The sequence below is a fragment of the Pieris rapae genome, chromosome 5 (genome assembly GCF_905147795.1).
Source record: "Pieris rapae chromosome 5, ilPieRapa1.1, whole genome shotgun sequence".
In the NCBI taxonomy this organism is placed as follows: domain Eukaryota; kingdom Metazoa; phylum Arthropoda; class Insecta; order Lepidoptera; family Pieridae; genus Pieris; species Pieris rapae.
This window is the reverse complement of record NC_059513.1, coordinates 1,941,866-1,965,083: the sequence shown is the minus strand read 5'-3', so window position 1 is coordinate 1,965,083 and position 23,218 is coordinate 1,941,866. Positions and strand designations below refer to the sequence as shown.

Sequence of the window (23,218 nt, the reverse complement as noted above, 5' to 3'; positions counted from 1 at the left end):
GTCTGCTAGTAATATATATAAACATTTGTTTTAATAAAATCAATCTAATACATTAGCTGAGCCTGTGACATAGGCCTCTTCCAGCTGCTTCGATTATTTTCTAATGTAAACTCCTCTTGCCCAAGTTGTGCCTTCTATTCTCTTTACACTTGCCTATCTCCTGCACTGTCTTCCTCTTCTCCTTTTCCCATCTCGTAGTTACCATTCTGTTATATTTTTTGTTTGTTCAACCTGCTATCTCTCGCCATGTGCAGCGCCATTCCAATCGCCTGTCCTATTATTGCTGTATCAGTACATTTGATATGTACACTATAATCGAGTCTACAATAATTACGGTTATTTAATCATGAACCGTATTTTTTTTTATAGAACAGGGGGCAAACGGGCAGGAGGCTTACCTGATGTTAAGTGATACCGCCGCCCATGGACACTCAATGCCAGAGGCCTCTCGAGTGTGTTGCCGGCCTTTTAAGAATTAAATAATACAAGTGCTTATTAGTTTGTACTGTCGTTCCAACTCAGTCCCTTAGATGGTGACGCATACATTTAGTCTAGTCTAGACTCGGGAAGACAATATAAATTACGTCATAGCGTGTAAAATATACGCAGAATCCAGCCAGCATTATATCCGAGATTTTTATCTAATATTATAAAACAAAACACAAAGCAGTTATGGCCTAGTGGCTTCAGCGTGCGACTCTCATCTCTGAGGTCATAGGTTCGGTGGAGTTTATTGCTAGATGAGCATTTAACATTCGCTCAAACGGTGAAGGAAACATCGTGAGGAAACCGGGGTGTATTAGCCCCACTGGGGTGTATTAGGGACAGGAGCCTGATCACTTACTTGTCTATTTGATTGACAAATGATTATCAAACAGATAGAAATTGTCATGGTCAGGACTGAAAAGAGTGTTAGCGCCACTGATTTATTACAAAAAACAAAACAACTCAGATTAAAAATCGTTTAATAAATAGCACATAATCTCACATCAGACTTATGGGGAAGTAAAATACACTAATAAATTCAAGGTCCATAAACATAATACATCACAAATTATATTGCCCAACAAAATAAACGATCTACCAAATAAAATCGAGTACAAATATTACATATGATATAGTATAAATTATAGAAAAAAAACTAAATTAGTAAGATAATTATAACATAATGAAATATAGCCGCACGTTAATTTATTTATTCAATCATAGACAAAACATGAATTAATAACTGTTTAATTAACTATTTCAGAAGTTAATGATTTTTATGACATATTCATTTAAGTCATTTTTATTCAGCTAATTTACGGGCTAATTAGTAATGCTTACTTCACTCCATATAAATCCCTTTGTTTACGCGTTAAAGCGTTTCACATGGGTTTTGTATATTGTTTATAAATGATAAGTTCTCAGTGACATCAGAACATGACCTTCAAACTTAGGTTTGAAGGTTATGTTAGGTGGTTAGATTGTAAATATAATCGTTGCACCGGTAACAAATGCGTCATTTCAATTCAACCTCCCCCAGCCTCACCAAGTGTCAACTGTCAAATATAATAAAACATTACATAAAATAGTCCCGTTGGACATCAAACAATAGAAAACCTAGCAAAGATTAATTAAGAGATGACACCCGTAGACTGTGGGAATATAACTGATGGGTGGATATTTCAAACGGTCTGTTATCCAAAAAATATACTCGTTTGTTGTATCCGATGTTTGTTGTATCATCAAAAGAGTTATGCAAATAAGTAAATTAATCCAGTAGCTAAGTGATCCTTAATTTCAAAGCACCTGTAAATTTTTATCACAAGATTGTCGGTGCAACGATTTATTTCAATAATTAACCATCAATCAAAAATGTAAGCTAGAATCTGCTGTAATACATCAACCAATCAAACCAATCATTGTTCACAATGCTGTAAACTTTTATAATAAGTTTTTTTATTAAAGCATTCAAAATAAGTTATTTTAACTAAGCTACTCGTTTTTATCTTTCCCATAACTTGAATAAATATAAATGATTTTTTGATGCAAAAGTCCATTCAAGTATCAACTTTTACGCATCGATCGGAGCCCACGATCTTCGTCTGTCCCATGGGGCATTTATCACCAGAAATAGCAACTCTGTCTTCAAGATCTGGACCTATCGTAGTAGATGTAGAGCTGTATTTGTGTGTGTGACTTGGTTTATTTGTAAAAAGCTTTGTGGTTGGTGGCGTAATAATTCCGTTATAAATACTATTTTCTTGATCTTTCACATCTTGCATAAAAACAATTCTGTCTGGATTGTAGTCTTCATTCGGCTGTTCAAATTTTATTGGTGTTCTTACGATTTCATGGATCTTTTGCTGATAGAGACTTCTGTTCTGATCTCTTGATGGATTAAATGAACTGGTGGTTGATTTAACTATATCATCTTGTTTGTAAATATGATTGTCTCGATCGAATTCTCGGGTTTTATTGTGACCTTGTTGACTTGTAAGTTGCTTCTTATTTCTTTCTGTTGACTGATATTCATTATTGTAAGCACGATCGTCAATTCTTCTAGGTTTTATAGCCTTAACGGTAAATTCGCTACCTTGCGGTTCATTCGACACATTTTCGTACTGATTACTCGATGTTTCCCTGTTTTGATTAGTACGTAGTTGATTATTATTACTCTCACTGCTAACTGGTCTTGTTTGTTGCTTATTTATTTTTGGCACTACGAATTTGCCTTGAGTATCTGTCTGGCCAAAGGTTTTGGGGTCAGTGTGAGAATGTTGCATTTCCGTAAAGCCTGCGTGTCTATGAGTACTGGTGTCTACGACATGTCTTGTATGCACTAAGCTAACACTTGCAGCGAAAATCACCACTATAACTTGAACCAACATGTCGATAGTTTAAGTAAACATGTTTATGTCACACGCGTTCGACTCATGTAGCGTCCGGTAAGCAACTGTTCTTGATTTCTTGTTTTAGTATTTTAATGTAACTAGCTGATAAATTCGCAGATACGTATTTCATGCTTACATTGTTATGTTCGAAGTAACATATTTATTTAAATTCTATATTAAAAAATTGTGATTTAATATTTGAAGATAAATAAGAGAAATTCGTTTACTGCATTGAGAAAGCTAAAAAGTATATCGTCGGGAAAATATCTATTTTTATTTCTTCTCTACAACTCGAAATTTGACTGACTGACTGAATGATCCATGATTTATTTAAAATTGGAACGTAATGGGTAAACTTTTTTCCAGTAAATAAGCAGTGTAAAGTCTTGGATAAAATGATTTGAATAGGGAAAAGGAAGTTAATGTTCTGTTTTTTTATATAATCTTTGACGGCCTTGAACAGGTAGTCAATGTAAGTTCACGGGTGGGATTTAATAAAATTGCAGATACAATACTACAAGGTAAATAAAGGCATAATTAAAAACTCATTCAAGAGATGGACGTCATATCAAATATTACATTCTTCTAACAAAGTAATTATTTTTATTTATGAAAACAATAATAAATATTCCTCAAATAAATAGCTTATTTTTATTTTCGTCACGTCTTGTCGTCTTTTAACAGGGGCAGGTCCCCTGACATGCTACTCATGATGAACAGGTTCTTATGTTCATGGCTATGAAAAAATACTTGTCTAAAAAATAAAAAATAAAACAATATAAGAAGAAACCATTATCTTGTCTATTGCTTTTTTTAGAAATACTTTTTAAATTGGATTTAAGCTGTTTGGCATTCAAACGTAATGTCTCAAATGGAAACTAAATTACACAAAAAAGGAATAAATAAAATACAAAATTAAGCTTTCTGGTGAAATTTAATTCATCTGCTTCTGGACAAGTGTTTTAAAAAAAAATTATCGGTGTCTATGGTACATCTAGATTTCATTCTTTTAGTGGGACTTGTGTTGTATGATTACGTAAGAACATACGGCTGGGGCAAATAAGTATTGCCATACTAAAATAAATTTGGACAAGTGTGATATGAAAATGAGTTCTTAATTTTTAACTAAAACATTGCAATAATGTTGTAGTTAAAAAATCAAATATGTATTGAGAATATTTATTTTACCAAACGTTTAATATTTTCTGAAAAAAGCAATTTTATATATCTCGTTTAGAATATGACGTCATATACTAAGCATTTGTCACAATCATTAAAACTAACGTCCATTTAATAAGTCAAAGGTTATGTAATATCATTACACAAGCCATGATTATTTGATGATTAAATGGCTAATGAACTCATTATAATTTAACTAATTCGTTGGACAAACACGTTTCAATATTTCTGTCTGTTTATTTATATTCGCAGTGAATTAAACAATACGGATATTTCATTTCGATTTAACTTGTTTTGAATTATGTTTATATTAAATAATAAAACTTGGGGTATCAAATGTGTTCTATACTAACTTTACATTGTTTTAACTAGACTATTATATGGTCCCTTTCTGTCAAAATATGTTTACGCTGTGGTGAACAGAGACGGAAGAATTAAACACGCTTTTTGGTACGCTCCTTGCGCTCATATGCTCATGCGTAGACTGAATACGTTAATTAAAACTGCTGAACACGACTAGACTTGAAAGTCGCCACCTTTCAGCTCCTCCACTAGTTAAGCACGACCTACTGCATTTTGTCATGGTGTGCTGTCTCATTTCTAAAACACACATTAATTTCATATTTGCCACTTTGTACGACTTGTACATTGGCATTACAATCTTTTTAGGTCTAGGCCACAAATTTCTAAATCTATTTCATGTCCATTTGTCAATCTAATTGGCAAGTGGATGATACTGTGCCTGACACACGTCGTCGACTTTTTGAGTCTAAAGCAAGCCAGTTTCAACACAAATATTTCCTTCAGCGTTCGAGCGGTAAAATGCGCACATAGAAAGAAAGTCCATTGGTGCACAGCCGGGAATCGAACCTGCGACTTGAGTGGCTAAAATCGCTTGCTGAAGCCGCTAAGCCGACACTGTTGATAGCTTATATGTAAATAAATTTGTACGTTATGATCCTTTCACAGCTTAAAGCCTGTCATACATCCCTCCCATTGTTTACTGTAACAAAGGCGGACAGGTAATTATCGTTGACAAATCGTTATGAACAATAGGCTTCAGCGGCAGCGGACATTATTGTGTGTCCGGCGCTGTGGACATACACTATACAGGTATGCTAAGATATCGCTTGACCTAAATAATGTTTTTCTGTAATATTAATTACCTTTAAAACGCAGGCGTACATTAAAAAAACCCGTGTAGTGTTCACAATGCTAAATGTCATTCTTTATTATGTAACGGCTTTTATTAAAATAGTGATTTAAAAATGCATTAAGACATTGTATTATAATTAGGTCTTTATATTTGAAGTTGGCGTTTTGTATGTGAGGAACAAAAGGAAAATGCTTTGAAAATAGAATATATTTAATTAATCAAAATATGTACTATGCTATCTGTGCAGTTTTCCCATCTTATTAATTCATTGAAATTTTTGAAAGCGGTATATTTATTTAGATTTCATTACATTACTCCATATAAAAAATATATAATCAAGTATTTAATAATTAGATGGATCGGTACAAATAACAATTTTAATCCAGGCTAACAGCAATGAACAAACTGAAGTTAAGAAAAGACTGGGGTAGTCACTAAGTAAAATATTAAGTATTTAATTTTTATTTTTACTAGGTATTCCATATTAAAAAAAATATTAAAGAGAGTAGTTTACACAGTGTTCAGTGTTGTTGTATTTCGCGATACATAGGTTCATGAAACAGCCACTCAAGACTATTATTCAGCCATTAATGTCATTAAACAAAGTCATTTAATCGTTAATTTAACTCGCCCGGCCAAATCACATTTATGCGATCTCATCCTTGGCACTGTAAGGAAAAATACATGCAGAATGAAACAAAACAATTAAAACATATTTCTAAACCAATTTATTAGGGTCGTACAAGAAACTCTTTTCTTCTTTTCTCGTACCAATTATTAAAAGGTCGGTATCACTAAACATCAGGTGAACCTGCCCGTTTGTCACCTGTTCTATATAAATCTATATATCTATTAGTGAAACCTATTGTGGATACATCCAATGTGTTTATTTTATGTTTTTTTTTTAACTTTTTATTGTAAAGATGTATCTGTTTTGATTCCAAATAAAGAAATAAATAAATATAGACATAGAAAAAGAACACATGAACTGTATATAAATCAATAAAACTAAATATATATATATAGTATATAACTCAATAAAAATAAAAATAACTAAATGCGGTACATTTACATTCAGCCGTAGTGAGCAGGGAAGTGGACAGGACGAGTGTGTAAACGCGATACTTACGACGAAGATAGGAAACCAAAAATAGTTAAACCGCCCGACGCCGATTACCAACGTCACAACCTGTTAAAGCTGTTAAAGGATATTGCTTTCCAATAATAATCAATAATCTGACCTTAATGTCTTTTCAGCGGGCCGCTGTAACGATGCCATTAAATTTAACAACAATATTACTAGATAATACAACCTACAATTTATTGATAGTAATATTGTATTGTAACTTTGTGTATAAATCGATACTGTTACTGTATTTAAATGAAATATAGTTGCATTGTCAATGTATTGGAGTTACAATCATAAATGTCTATTTTACATTTTACATACATTTACATTTTATCGCTATAATAGCAGTGTTGGTCTAGTGTCTCAGCGTGCGACTCATCCCTGAGGTGTGGGTTCAATCCCCGGTTATGCCAATGGACTTTCTATGTATGTAATAGTGAAGCAAAACATCGTGAGGAAACCGACATGTCTTAGACCCAAAAAGTCGACCACGTGTGTCAGGCACTAGAGGCGGCACCTACTTGCCTATTAGTTTAAAAATTGATCATGGAACAGATTCAGAAATCTAAGGCCAAGACTTAAATAGGTTGTAGCGCCACTGATTTTTTATTAGATCTGTGATATCTAATAAAAAATCAGTTTTATCAAATTAGATATAAATTTAGTTGGTAAATTAACATGTGTAGTATCTTCTATTAACTAAATCTTACACACTTGCTAATTGAGTTTATAAGTAAAACTAATTATAAAAGCTTTATTTATTTTGAACGTATAATTAAACGTTTAATTTCTAACGCGTATAAACGAATTTTCGTTATATTCACACAACCTTAATTAACAATTTACATACATGACAACCGAACAGTGTAACGTAGTTAGAATAAATTATTTATTTTCATGCGGTTCTTTGAAAAATCTATGATTCAGAAATAAAACAAACTAAAATATCTTTATTCATATACATTATATTATGTAAATAAGTACACTTATAAACGTCAAAAAAAATTAATAGTGAATTTACATTTACCGACAGTTCTCAAATCAAGGGTGTAAAACCGAAAAAAACTGGCAATAAACTCTCCGCCACTCTTTTTAATAGCCAAGTTTTTTTACACAACGTTTGTAAGGAGCTGCAACCATTACACCATGTCCTATATGACATCTTGAGTAATCAAGAATAATAAAATAAATTAAAAACAAAGATTTGTTATTTGATCAGGAGGAGGCATAGTGAAATAGGAGCACGCACTTACATGCTCGTGGGAACAACACGCAAATACGTAGTAGAAACAACTAATATCAATGCATACACGAGTCACCACAAGTAGCACCCGTTCACGAGTATGACGCATGGCCAGCCATCGGCCCCCATATTTTAAGGAGAGAGACAACCCGACGCATGGAAATTAATGCAAATCAAAATTCTTCCTCAAATAAAGGAATGAAATCTGACAAATTTATAAAGGGATTATATACAAATTATCCAGTAATAACAAAATAATAAGCATAATAATAAGCATAATTAATAATGACATTGCTTTTAAAACCTTAGTTACAATCGGCGAACTGGGTGCTTATACTCTTGGGTTGTATTGTTGTGCTTCATCGATTTCGCTCCTCACAACCCCTTTAAACTGGGGAAGAGGGAAGAAATGTACTTGTCTCGTTAAGTATTAAAACGAAGCTTTCGTTAAATATTAATGTCGTCATATAATTAGCACTTTATCACTATATTTAACATCTCTCTATAAAAAAAGCGTACACAAAAGACAAAATACACATCATAAGACATACAGTCAGAAGTGAAACTACTTTATAAATTAAGGTAAAAGCAGTAATAGATGATCATGTACCATGTATGTATGTGTATGTATGTGATCACTCGATTTGTATATCTATATATATACTATTTATGTGCTTATGATAATTGTAAATAAAAAATCTGCGATTATTATTGCGTTTCATTCGTAAAAAAGTTACCCTCGTGCTCCTTAAAAAGTTTCACTTAAAAAAAAACAAATGTAATCGAATTTTGAAAATGTCTTCAGTGTAAGATTTGTATATGAATCCTATAGGTTTTTCACAAGCGAGGTCACGATGCGAAATTTCGCTTCCGAATATATCATACTTATATACGCTTCAGTCCGTTTGAGTCAATCCTCTTCTACAAACAAATAAAAAAGAATCAGTACTTATCTTTTGCGTTAGTTTATGAAACTCTTTGACATACAGATAGTATGTACGACCATAATATTTTAGTTCTCCTACACTGACCAACTTTCTGCATTAATCAGTGGCGGCCAGTACAACAATGAAGTTGTCTGCAGGCTGTAATCTCCGGTTATTGAAATTTTAATTGATTCGCCAAAACTCAGCCAACTACTGATTACAGTCGCTCTACATTTTACCGTGTATCACAGACTCTACAATGCTATTACTGCTTAATCTAAATACATATCTTTTATATATCAATTAAATCATATATTTCACTATGTTAAAGGGTGGCGAAAACCAACCCCAGGGAGGTCGCTATGATAAGATTTCATTTCTATAAACATCAAATATATATCGGATTCTAAATCATTGTTTTTTATCTAATTCTTTTATAGTTATGTACTTTCCAACTCCAATATCGTTACATTTTTGCCGCGCCATATTTTTTGCGGCCCAAGATAACATCTCCATTGATTTGTGCCGATCTGGCTGATAGTATTATTGATTGTTCCACTAACCCCTAAAGTCACTGATAAGCTCAATGTCCCAAATTTATACCGAGAATTGAAAATTGCGATATTTTTGTACCAAGCGGGAAATGTATAAGTTTTTAATATTATACAGCTAAATATCTTTGAACACGAATCTGAACGAATTGAATTAGAATCAACGCAGGTGCAGTCGCAAGGCACTAGCCAAGCATGGCCCTGTATATTTTGGTCTTATGTACAAGTAAATAAGTGCACAAAGGCTTATTTCCCTTTTTATTTATTTTTCCTGGGCGCTTAAAGAAGTGATGATAAATAAGAATACGTTGGTAAATAAAGAAAGCTCCTCAAAACTTGTATATATAAGTAGATAGTATGGAACGCAAAATTGAGCGCGCATTAAAGCACAGCATACAATGCTACCGGTGTGTCAAAGAGGGAACGATGACAAAATAAAGAATACAGCTTTAAGAAAAACAACGAAGATAACAGGTGTTACAATAAAAATAAATAAACCTAAGTGGAAATGGGTGGGACATAGGGCAAGAGGAACAGAAAAGTAGAGCAAAAAAGTACTGAACTGGTTACAGATAACGAAAAAGAAATTTTAGAAGATGGACAGACCAAATCAAGAAACAGCAGGTGGTAGGTACATGGCAGATATTGGCATAGTGCAGAGAGGAATAGCGAGAAGAAATAGAAACGTGTTTAAATGTATCTGAAGTAAAGGCTATTTTTATTATTATTACAAGCAACTAATATTATTTGTCCAGTAGAGTGCTAGATTATCCGTTTTTTGTTTATCAGGTTTATGTAAATGCGCGGGCGATGTGGATTTTATTGGGGAAGCGGCCAGTGTTTTAAGCTTTCATGTTTAATTACGATGCCGTGGCTGTGTTAGTCAGCGCATTTAATCAGTTTATTGTACTAGACTACGTTTTCTATCTGCAATACATATTTGGTTTCATGTGATCGATGATTGTAAGGATAGTTTATCACTGGTCCGAACGAAGACCTGGTAGATAAGCTTCGCAATCGCGTTCCCAACTAGTGGCCGCTGCAGAATTCGTATCTGTCCCACAGGAACAGTATTATATGTGTGTTTGTGCCCAATGAACTAGTTAAAAAGACTGTATAATATGTAATTTTATACAGATTTTATTATAATCTTAGCTTTAGCCAAATAACATGGGAATCGACAAAAATAACATATTATTTCTGTACATTATGAAAATAGATACCATTAACGTACGCACTATTTAGGGGCGTGTCTATTTTTAGGAGTGTATACTTAAATCTTTTCAGTTCAAATTATTACATTTATACAAACGGAATTACATTTTAATATTTGTAGTAATCCCGTAAAAGATATTCAATATTTTCCTGTAAATTAATGAAAAAATTATAATATCAAAATGTTGAAAGTGTACACAACCCGATCACAATCAGTCATCGCGTAAATAAGCTTTACAATACTATAGCATGTTGTTGCAGAACGATTCGATTATAAAATCGAAACTCTGTGCTCCATGCAGAAAACTTAGAAAATAAATTTTGTTATCCGGGATCGAACCGTGGCACGCCTTCCGCTATAACACGTGATAATACCGCAAGTCTATCTTGGCATTGTAGTATTTACGAAAAAGTATGACATAATTATATTTATATTCAACAGTTATTCGAATCTAATTCGAGCGTCCTCATCTTCCGTTAAAGGCCGGCAACGCACCCACTAAAACTGCGTGTCTATGGGCTGCGATGACTGCCTTTTTAGGCAGTCCCGCAGGCTTGTTTGCCCCCCTATTATATACAGAAAAAAAACATTCCATTATCGTTTAAGTTTAGATGGTTTTCATATAAAATAGTGTTTCTAATTATAGTTAACAATTTAGTAACGCCTAGTATAAAGCTAATGGCAAATAAATGTTCAAAGTAATTCATAAATTATAATAAATCATATCCACGCATATCAGTTTTTATGATCAATATACTAACACTAATTATATAAAATTAAAAAAAAAAGTTTCTTTATTTCACCCAAAAACAAATACTACATTACATATATTACAACATTCATTGTGGTAAACCTTATATATAATATACATCTATGAGCACTAGCGTTTAAACTAGGCCTAGCCTGTACCTTAAACGCTAGTTTCTTCCAGTGTCATCAAGAAATTGGTCATTTAACCAAATGGAGGTGGAATCAAATTGAAATTGTTGTAATTAGTTAGATTGGTGTAAGTGTGAAATTCGACAAAATATTTTTATTTTAAATCTTGTGAATGAGTGAACTTGGATATGAGATGAAGTTAGTATCGTTGTTTAGTATGGAAACTAATATTTATTATAAAGATTGTATTTTTATATTAAATTTACAACAATATAATATTATTATTAAATCTGAAGTAAGAAATTGAAAAAGAAAAAATTAAAAACGTAATTTTATTACTTTATATTAAGAAACAAGTCTTCTACTTCATTATATTTTCGAGTTTTTAGCCATTCTTCTAGTTTTTTTTGCATTGATAGGTATTAAGGGGATAAATATTTAGTATTTTATTAAGCTTATTGTAAAACATGGGGCCTGTATAGCATTGAAATTTTTGGATATAGCTTGTTTTTGTTTGTATTGTGGGACAGACTCCATGTGTACGTCTACTAGCGATGGCCTCATCATAAATTAATTTTTGATGTTGTTGGATAACTATATTTTTAATATATAGCTGTCTGATTGTTAGGACGTCGCATTCTGCGTAAAGATCGGATGTCGGGTATCTGAATGGCTTAAATTTCGGTTAGAATAACTTTATTTCTCATAGGAATTTAAAAAAAAAATTTAATAACTTTTAGTAAAGTACGCTGTGCTCTTTCTATTTTTATAATATGTGTCTTTCGGGCACCGCCCCAAGAAGAGATGCAATCATTCATGATAGACTCCATAAATTGACGACTAGACTAGATTAATTATTAATTTGCGTTAATCACTATCTACCATTTTATACTAGATTTTCAACGCGTGTTACGCATGGCTGATCATCAAATTGTCTAGATAATAAAACAGTTAAAAACATGTCATCTGAAGCTGTATAAGGCTTATTATTATTTATAGTAGTTTAAAATATATTAAATTATGAACTTAATTATATTTTACCAAATTACGGGCTAAATTATCATTATAATAATAATAATTACTCATTATAATTGCTACTTTTACAGATACTACTAAATAGACAGTTAAAAATTACGCTACCCCAAATCTTTACAGAAACAATTTTCTCTCTAAATTATATTTTGTTTTATTTTCGTATAACTTGTTCGTTACACAATAAACCTTTTCTGAACTTCCACAAATAATTCAAGACCAAAATTAGCCAAATCGGTCCAGCCGTTCTCGAGTTTTAGCGAGACTAACGAACAACAATAATTCATTTTTGTATATAGATGGATTAAATTATAAAAAAGCTTTTGTCGATACATAGAATCAGTAAGCTGTAGACTACGTTTAGTTTGAAAGTTAGACTCGAAGCGCAGTTGGAAACCTATCAACCAGTAATTAAGAAGGAAACACGTTATACTTCGGTGTATTCGCGATATCCCCGATACAATGCTTTAAACACTTCGAATAATTATCTATTTATAGTATTTCATACCAATAAAGCTAAGGATTGTTTTAATTTTACGAAATATAAATAAGGCATCACGACAAAAAAACTTATAGGTTTCGCAGTGATTGCTAATCAACGTTTAAAATGGAGACAAAGAAATAAGTTCCATGCTCCATCAGAAGAAGACTAAAGCATTCTACTTAGAATTATTTGGAAGTTTGAATGCCATCAATTGTGCTAAAAAAGTAGGGTACACATATGTTGAAAGTTATCGACCAAGATAAAAATCTAGTCAACGCCTTTATAATTTTCTTCTGTGTCCCTGACATTAAATAAATGTATTTACACGTAATACTGCTAGGTTTAGTAGAGCAAACCGTAGACGTTAACGTGGATCGTGTTAATACGTGTCCATCTCATTATAGGATCTAAATAAGATAACCAACCATATAAAATATAGAAAATATATACAATTTCTGTAAATAATATTAATAAAATTACATCATTTACTTCAAAAAATAACAGTCGAGCTGCGCTTTCTGCTTTTAAGCACGTATAAGGGAAAGTGGGGGAAACGCGAACGCGGGGTAATGCCGAATTCAATGGTTCTAATATGTTAGACAGAGATAGCCATATTTTACTTGCCGTCATTTCCGCGATCACGCCACCACTAGTGCCAATTTATGTGCTAGTAATTTTAGTTCGTAATTACCCCACTTGGTGTTCGTATTTACCCGACAAATTTCAAATTCAAATTCAAATTCAAAATTTATTTATTCATGTAGGTAACAATGTACACTTATGAACGTCAAAAAAAGAAATATTATATGAATTTAATTTTACATTTACTGCCAGTTCTCAAATCAAGGGCGTAGAACGGAAGAGAAGAACTGGCAATAAACTCTCCGCCACTCTTTTTAATCGCCAAGTTTTTTTTTTTTTTTTACACAATGCTTGTAAGGAGCTGCAACCACTACACCATGTTCCATATGACATATTGAGTAATAAAGAATAAAAAATAAAAAATTAAAAAAATTAAAAACAAAGATTTGACCTCTATCAGCAGGAGGCATGGTGAAATAGGAGCACGCACTTACGTACTCGTGAGAACAACACGCAAAGACGTAGTATAAACAACTAATATCACCGCAAACACGAATTCAAGTACGACCAGTCACCACAAGTAGCACCCGTTCACGAGTATGACGCATGGCCAGCCATTGGCCCCCTCGCCATATTTTAGGGAGAGAGACAACCCGACGCATGGACGCCGCCACAAGCAATGACATTTGAGTGAGCATGACGATCCTTGAAATGTGCACTTGGCTACACAAGAAAATAGTAATAATACTAATTATACTGAAATAATTTGATACCACATGAATCACGGTTTGTTCCCACTTTACATTTAAAAAAAGTCGTAGATGTCGACGATCGCCCCATAGTCTGAAAATGCAGCCGAGAGATTCTGTCGCGTTACCTATTTATACTGAAGCAATTTATATCCAAGCACTATGATCGTTTAAGTATTCATTTATATTATAATAGGCCTTAGCAAGCAGTTTTACTTTAGTGTACGATTTAAATTTATTGATTGACAATATTTGTATCTCACTAGGGATTTTGTTGAAAAAACGTATGCAATTGCCTTGGAAAGAATTACTCGTTTTATGCAGCCTTGTGGTTGGTGCACTAATTTTGTCTTTATTACGAGTACTATAATTATGGAAGCTACTATTCTTTTTAAAGATATCTATATTTTTCCGCACATACAAAATATTCTCATAAATGTATAAATCGGCGGCATTACCCCACAAAATAACACCATATGACATGATACTATGAAAATAGCTGAAATAAACGAGCTTTGCTGTGTTCTCATCCGTAAGATCGCGTATCTTTTTCACTGCGAACGCTGCAGAACTTAGCCTATTCGAAAGACCTTCTATGTGTTGGCCCCACTGGAGTTTACTATCTAAGGTAATTCCCAAGAACACCGCACTATCAACAAAGTCTATTTCCTCGTCTTTAATTATTATTTGAGAAGGACTACTTTTTACATTTGTAGTTTCAAATTTAATACATTTTGTCTTCTTCTCGTTTAACTTAAGATTATTTGTACTAAACCAGTGAACCACACTGGAGATGGCACTATTTACATTCTCAAGTGATGGATTTCGTCGTTTCACTTTAAATAAAAGCGAAGTGTCATCAGCAAACAGTACTATCTCGTGTAGCTCCTTTACAAGAAATGGTAGGTCATTTATATAGACGAGGAATAAGAAGGGACCAAGTATGGAGCCCTGCGGTACGCCCATCGTAACAGACGATCCCTGTGATATAGCTCCATTTACATTTACCTTCTGAATTCTATCGCTCAGGTATGATTCCATAAGATTTAGCGCTTTTTTGCCAATGCCATAGTGTTGAAGTTTTTTGATAAGGATTTCGTGATGGACACAGTCAAAAGCCTTTGATAAATCGCAAAAAACTCCAATGGCATCATGAGAATTTTCCCAAGCATTTAAAATCTCGGAAATTAATTTAAGGCCAGCATCGGCTGTAGAGCGACCTCTTGTAAAACCATACTGCTGGCTATGCATAAGTTTATTATTATTAAAATGTATCAGTAATTGATCTAGAATAATTTTTTCAAAAATTTTACTCAATGCAGGCAGCACAGATATGGGTCTAAAATTTGTGGGGTCAGAAGTGCTGCCCGTTTTGAATAACGGTGTGATTTTACTGAACTTCATCTGGTCTGGAAAGACTCCACAATCTATACATTCATTAAATATTATAGCCAACTCTGAACTGATAGCATCGATTACTGATTGTACAATGAAAACAGATACACCCCAAAGATCTTTAGTTTTTTTAATTTTTAGCTGTTTAAATGTTTTTATGATATCATTGCAGCTAATGCGGCTAAATATAAACTCACGATTGCATACAGGAACATTCTGTTGCAATAATAAAAGGGCGGCTGATGGCGAAGAATTCAGAACGCTGGTTGTATCTAGTGGAATATTAGTAAAAAACTCTTCAAATGCAGAGGCTACTTCGAGGTCGGAACTAATTACTTTACCGTTTATGTTCATTTTATATTCAGAATCCTTTCTGGAGGTTCTTCCAGTCTCCTCGTTTATAATTTTCCAAGTAGCCTTTATCTTATCAGAGCTGTTGTTTATTTTATTACTTAAGTGTTTTGCCTTAGCGATTTTGCACTCTTGCCTAAATTTTTTTGAAAATGTCCTAACATGAGTTTTAAATTCTTCACTGTCATTATACTGTTTTTCATCATGTCGGGTAAATCCGAATACTAAAGGTATCGTTTTTCTTTCATAATATTAAAATTTATTAAAAAAATATAAATGTTGATTCGTGAATTCGTTAGATAGATAAGTATACTTTATAATTAAAAAAATAAAGAAACTCTGTCAAATTCCACTGTTTTATTGAAGTTTTCCCTTAGGTGTTCGTATTTCCCCCACTCTCCCCTACGTGAAATAGTCTTATTTAGCCTAGCGAATAATTTAACAGTCACGTGACCAAGCGATATTATCCCACCCAATTTTAAATAAGAAGAACCATACCTGAGATCACAGGTCGTGCATTATATGTGCGCATTTAACTTGCTCGTATTTGAAGGAAAACATTGCAAATCGGCATAGTTTAGATTTTTTCGGACTAATGACCTGCGGATTAATTCCATCATCGGTCGTCGAGGCAGAATGCAAAATTGCTTTTTTCCATCTCGACGCCTGGCGTTCCACAACACTGCGCTTTTTAAGGCTGCCTGTTTGTGGAATCAGCTCCTAGTAGACGATTTCCAAACCGATACTACTTGCAATACAATGCACATGCAATCCTCCCGGAATCGCAGATGCCTACAGATGTAAATATCTGTAATTTAAGCTTAGAATTGCTTGGTTTTATGTAATGAAAACTGTTTCTTTCAGGCTACCTTTTATCGTTACTTCACTCGTCGAATTCTAATTATGAAGTTACACAATTATCCACTTTCCAGGATTCAGTCATTTAAGTTGGTAATTAATTTAAGAAATCTTCAACTATTTAATATTCCGAATATTTAAATAGGACCAAAGTTTTAACTTCCATCACAATGGAATGTGGAAGGCAATAAGATTTTTAAAGGAAACGTTTAAATTTCGAGTTAACACGTATTTAACCTACTTATTTACTTACATAAGAAAAAATATATAAGTAATAAAATTAGTGAGATATTACATACAATAACATGAACTCAATTTGTTAAACAAATTAATTCAATTAAACACTATAAATTTAAGTAAATAGTGAAACAATCGTGGTTAATGTGTCAAAATTTAAATAGACTCTAATTACATTAAATAGTTTTGAAATTGATGTAATAGCCAGATAGAGCAAACTCATCCATATACTGTAAAGAAATACCTTATGCAGTCATCTGAATGCGAAGCCTGTGAAGTGCCCAAGAGACTTCCGTGCTTCTGGAAGGAGCTACGCTGGCTAAATTAGCCAGGGTTTTACGCAAAACGGACCAAATTTTAGCCTAGTTCCGGGAAATGAGTCCACCTACCTACCTACCAGATAGAGCAAAAACGTCGATTAATTTAAAAAATTTATTAAAATAGTCAAAGTTTATTGAAATGTGTACTCCCATACAATGACATCGCCAAGAGTAGGTATGGGCGGCTGTTAGAATTGAAAAACATTTTTTTTATATTTGTTTAAACTTATTTTTGTGTCTTAATATTTTAACAAGTATACTGTTTTCGAACACGTTGAAATTATATCTAAGCAACTATTTTTTTTATATATTTCTACTAGCCCTATTCCCAGTCCTTTTAAAATTGGCTGATGATGCTCTTGCAGAAAAAATATTACATAAAATACTGTAAAGTATTTATACAAACCTAATCTGATAAATATCTTTGAAATTTTCCAGACCAGTTTAACAAAGTGATCAGTTCAAACCCCTTTGAAATAGAAACTATACAATTTCAATTAAGATTAAATCCTGTACAAACGAAAAATATTTTTACCGGATTAAAATGCTTTAGGTGTTTTAATTCTAATACTTAAATTAAACTGAATTTAGCTTCAAAACTTTTATTGATAATTGTATGGATAAAGTACCAAATAGCTATGCCACACATAAATTATTCGGAAGGTAAAAATTCCGAATAAGAAACTTCATTTTCATGACGAATAGACATCTATCTGACAGTCATGAAACGCAAAAATACTATTTATCCTACCAATAAGTAATAAATAGCTTATTTGGAACTTATTCGGACATTGTGAAACAGACCCTTAGTCTCTATAAACGTCAATCGTTAAAAATACGCTTATTTAGTGTATTACAGCAAAATCACCATAAAGATATGAGTATAAATTAGTACCTATATATATATAAACCTTGGATATGTAGGCCGCACTAAGAGTAGAAGTACTAAAGAGACAAACGTCCCAATATCACGCTGACTTCATAATAAGGTTGTTTTTACTACTATACTTATTCAAAGCAGACAATTTATACAATGTTATTTGTACAAGGATTGTTCAAAACAATAGAACAAACAAATCTCCCTAAGACAAACTTTGTTTAAACCAATATAAAGTTCGTTAGGGCCCATATAGCTGGGTATACCCCTGGTATACCACGCACCCCAGACCGTGGTAATGTGGTTTTACCTCTTTGCAGAGTTTTTATGCTACATGAAATATTTAGGTAATGTACTTCGGACATGGTTTAACGAAAATAATGTATAGATACTTTTTATTGTAGGAGAAAATGTTGGTAACTGATATCTGGCATGATACTGTCGACCTCTTTAGGTATAACTATATTGTCTCTGTAAAGTAATAAAAATAATAATTTCCGAGTCAATTAATTTTTATTTAAATACATCTTTACAAACTAATTCAAACAGAAAATTAATTTCTTGATTATTTCTGGATTCTTCGATTGTGTTTTGAATTTCTAAATGGCTCTCGATACGATATATATATTTTGTAAATAATATAATTCACTAAAGTACTAAATGAAATACCTTAAGTATAGATTTTAATTTAATAAAAGTAATATTTTGATAACTCCATATAAACAACGAAGCCGAACAAAAATAATAGTTCTAAATGAATGTAGTCGAATAAATAAACAGTATAACAATTGAGGTAATGACATTAAAATTAATGTTTAGAGAACTGAAATTTGATATTTTGAAAAATAAGTGATTTTTGTACTCTCTGCTGAAATGTATTTGGTGACTAAAGTTCCTAGCATAAAACAATTTCGACTTTTGATTATACCAGAGAAGATCAATCAAATTTGTAATGAATTCGTATTAGTCACTTTATTCGAAGTTAACATACTATTACTGATAGTTATCGTACATTTTGTGCCACGACGTAAGCTTTATATATATTTTCATTATACACTTAACTCTACATATTAAGTTTACATAGGTACCGCTAATGTTCAGTATTTTTATATTTACCCCAAGCGGCTGACATCCACACGCATGACAGCATCATGAATATGGAAATAGGACCCGATTCTTTGACACATTAAAAGAAATTAAGGCATATCAACTTACCTTCTGAACTACTGCGATATTCGCTCAGGTATGAAACTAAATCGTACAGTGGACGAATTCACATGCCATACGTATGAATACGATGCGGTTTCTAAACGCGTTGCACCGCCAGCTCGCGACGAGACTCTACCAAAGACTGTCAGTTCAGCGTGTTTACGATGTACAGGCATGCGCATAACAATGGAGCTCAAATGGTTTTAAAATTAAGCTCTATGTCACTGTAATACAGTCTCATTAATTCTAAAATTGTTATGGTGTTAAGGTGACAATGAGGAGAAGCGTAGAGGTTAGTGCGACTCTAAGGAATATCAAGAACGTATAACACACTAATGTTAAATCTCGATTTTGATTCTTACCTAAGCCATGAGCCAGATGCATCACGGTTTTGAGCTGATAATTTCTATCGATAGGCACGAATACTCCCTCGTGCTGGAAACATTGCGAAAAAACTGCTATTGCCGTACATAGAAGAATGATTAATGAAAAGAACGAAAAAATACCGACTAAAAATCCTATACAAAACAATATGTTTTCAATCATTAATGGTGACAGACACGACCAGTACTTCCGAATATTTAGGATACATCTATTTGTATCCATTCATAGTCGACAAAAATATATTTTTTGCTTTATGAAGTACAACATACCCCACCTTTAAACAACTGCAACCGTGACCTGTAAACCTTGAAAGTTATTAAACCGCAATAAATACAGTGCAGTTATTTTTCAGGTCTTTTCAGGTTTCAGTAATCTGTAAAATCAGTAAAATAAGTAAGTAAAACAGTATGACGGCAGATGACTTTTATTAAATAATATAAAAGTAAGACGTGCTTTCGTTGGCTTTTTGTTGGTGTTATCAAACTTTACAGCTTTTCTCTAGATCTCAACCACATGTATATCACTCATCGTTAAAGCATCTGAATGATAATAAATGTTTGTATTCTTTAGTATCAGCTTAATTAGCAGGCTATTCCATCCCTATATAGAAATATATATAGTATATGCCAGAGGTATAAAAGCTTGCTGACATATTAAAGATACTGCAAGCTGTTGCTTGCTATATTAAAGATATTGTTGGTTCACGTGACCATTGTACAATTTTCTGCTACAATTTCAATGTTTTCTTTGAAAAATTGCAATACCTTGTTTCAACTATCCGTGGGATTTGTCATAATATGATCAACAGTCGAACATGCCTTACCAACTTAAAAGAATGAGACGTTCTTTATTAATCAAGATGTCATATAACATGGTGTAATGGTTGCAGCTCCTTACAAACGTTGTGTAAAAGAAAAAACTTGGCGATTAAAAAGAGTGGCGGAGAGTTTATTGCCAGTTCTTCCCTACCGTTCTACGCCCTTGATTTGAGAACTGGCAGTTTATGTAAAATTAGAAGCATTTAATGTATATTTCCTTTTTTTGACGTTCATAAGTGTACACTAAATTACCTAAATGAATAAATTACTAAATGTTTTTTTTATATATATAGGAACAGGCTTTTCAGGAATATGAAAAAAACACAATTACACTATGTAACTTTATTAATGTGAATACATTTTTTAAATTTATTTCTATATAATAGATTTGCATTCTGTGAAAAAATAATTATCAATTGCAATTGTATTTTAAGGTTGTGTATAAAACTAAATCGTCTTTGAATTACAAAACTTAACGAAAGAAAGATATATTTTTGTGTTTAGATATCTATTATTATTACTCTTTTTTATTCATTCTAAGAACTGTTTAACTGTAATTTGGCATTGAAATATTCTTTGGTAACAAAGTAAATTTGTACCTATATTATAATAAATTATATAAATTAACGATTCGATTTTTCAATTAAGTTCAGTTTCATCATCATTAGGCACCAGAAGTGATTTACTTTTTGATTATATTTTATTGAATTAAATATTGACTCAAAATTCAAAATTCAAAATTCAAAATTTATTTATTCATGTAGGTAACAATGTACACTTATGAACGTCAAAAAAAGAAATATTAAATGAATTTAATTTTACATTTACTGCCAGTTATCAAATCAAGGGCGTAGAACGGAAGAGAAGAACTGGCAATAAACTCTCCGCCACTCTTTTTAATCGCCAAGTTTTTTTTTTACACAATGCTTGTAAGGAGCTGCAACCACTACACCATGTTCCATATGACATATTGAGTAATAAAGAATAAAAAATAAAAAATTAAAAAAATTAAAAACAAAGATTTGTCCTCTATCAGCAGGAGGCATGGTGAAATAGGAGCACGCACTTACGTACTCGTGAGAACAACACGCAAAGACGTAGTATAAACAACTAATATTACCGCAAACACGAATTCAAGTACGACCAGTCACCACAAGTAGCACCCGTTCACGAGTATGACGCATGGCCAGCCATTGGCCCCCTCGCCATATTTTAGGGAGAGAGACAACCCGACGCATGGACGCCGCCACAAGCAATGACATTTGAGTGAGCATGACGATCCTTGAAATGTGCACTTGGCTACACAAGAAAATAGTAATAATACTAATTATACTGAAATAATTTGATACCACATGAATCACGGTTTGTTCCCACTTTACATTTAAAAAAGTCGTAGATGTCGACGATCGCCCCATAGTCTGAAAATGCAGCCGAGAGATTCTGTCGCGTTACCTATTTATACTGAAGCAATTCATATCCAAGCACTATGATCGTTTAAGTATTCATTTATATTATAATAGGCCTTAGCAAGCAGTTTTACTTTAGTGTACGATTTAAATTTATTGATTGACAATATTTGTATCTCACTAGGGATTTTGTTGAAAAAACGTATGCAATTGCCTTGGAAAGAATTACTCGTTTTATGCAGCCTTGTGGTTGGTGCACTAATTTTGTCTTTATTACGAGTACTATAATTATGGAAGCTACTATTCTTTTTAAAGATATCTATATTTTTCCGCACATACAAAATATTCTCATAAATGTATTGACTTGCCAAAGTTAAAATATTTAATTCCTTAAACTTATTTCGGACTGACTCCCGTGGGGACAACCCACAGATCGCTCTTATAGCCCGTTTTTGCACTACAAATATCGAACTAATGTCAGCGGCATTACCCCACAAAATAACACCATATGACATGATACTATGAAAATAGCTGAAATAAACGAGCTTTGCTGTGTTCTCATCCGTAAGATCGCGTATCTTTTTCACTGCGAACGCTGCAGAACTTAGCCTATTCGAAAGACTTTCTATGTGTTGGCCCCACTGGAGTTTACTATCTAAGGTAATTCCCAAGAACACCGCACTATCAACAAAGTCTATTTCCTCGTCTTTAATTATTATTTGAGAAGGACTACTTTTTACATTTGTAGTTTCAAATTTAATACATTTTGTCTTCTTCTCGTTTAACTTAAGATTATTTGTACTAAACCAGTGAACCACACTGGAGATGGCACTATTTACATTCTCAAGTGATGGATTTCGTCGTTTCACTTTAAATAAAAGCGAAGTGTCATCAGCAAACAGTACTATCTCGTGAAGCTCCTTTACAAGAAATGGTAGGTCATTTATATAGACGAGGAATAAGAAGGGACCAAGTATGGAGCCCTGCGGTACGCCCATCGTAACAGACGATCCCTGTGATATAGCTCCATTTACATTTACCTTCTGAATTCTATCGCTCAGGTATGATTCCATAAGATTTAGCGCTTTTTTGCCAATGCCATAGTGTTGAAGTTTTTTGATAAGGATTTCGTGATGGACACAGTCAAAAGCCTTTGATAAATCGCAAAAAACTCCAATGGCATCATGAGAATTTTCCCAAGCATTTAAAATCTCGGAAATTAATTTAAGGCCAGCATCGGCTGTAGAGCGACCTCTTGTAAAACCATACTGCTGGCTATGCATAAGTTTATTATTATTAAAATGTATCAGTAATTGATCTAGAATATTTTTTTCAAAAATTTTACTCAATGCAGGCAGCAC

General features: G+C 32.9%; 1 protein-coding gene across 1 annotated transcript in view; it reads right to left on the bottom strand.

The window, feature by feature from the left end:
• Positions 1 to 19,378, bottom strand: part of LOC110996390 — a 111,422-nt gene extending 92,044 nt beyond the window's left edge. The window contains exon 1 of the mRNA XM_022264032.2: positions 19,256 to 19,378. The gene's annotated coding sequence lies outside the window, so the exon portion shown is untranslated. The remainder of the gene's footprint in view (positions 1 to 19,255) is intronic.
• Positions 19,379 to 23,218: the final 3,840 nt, after the last annotated feature.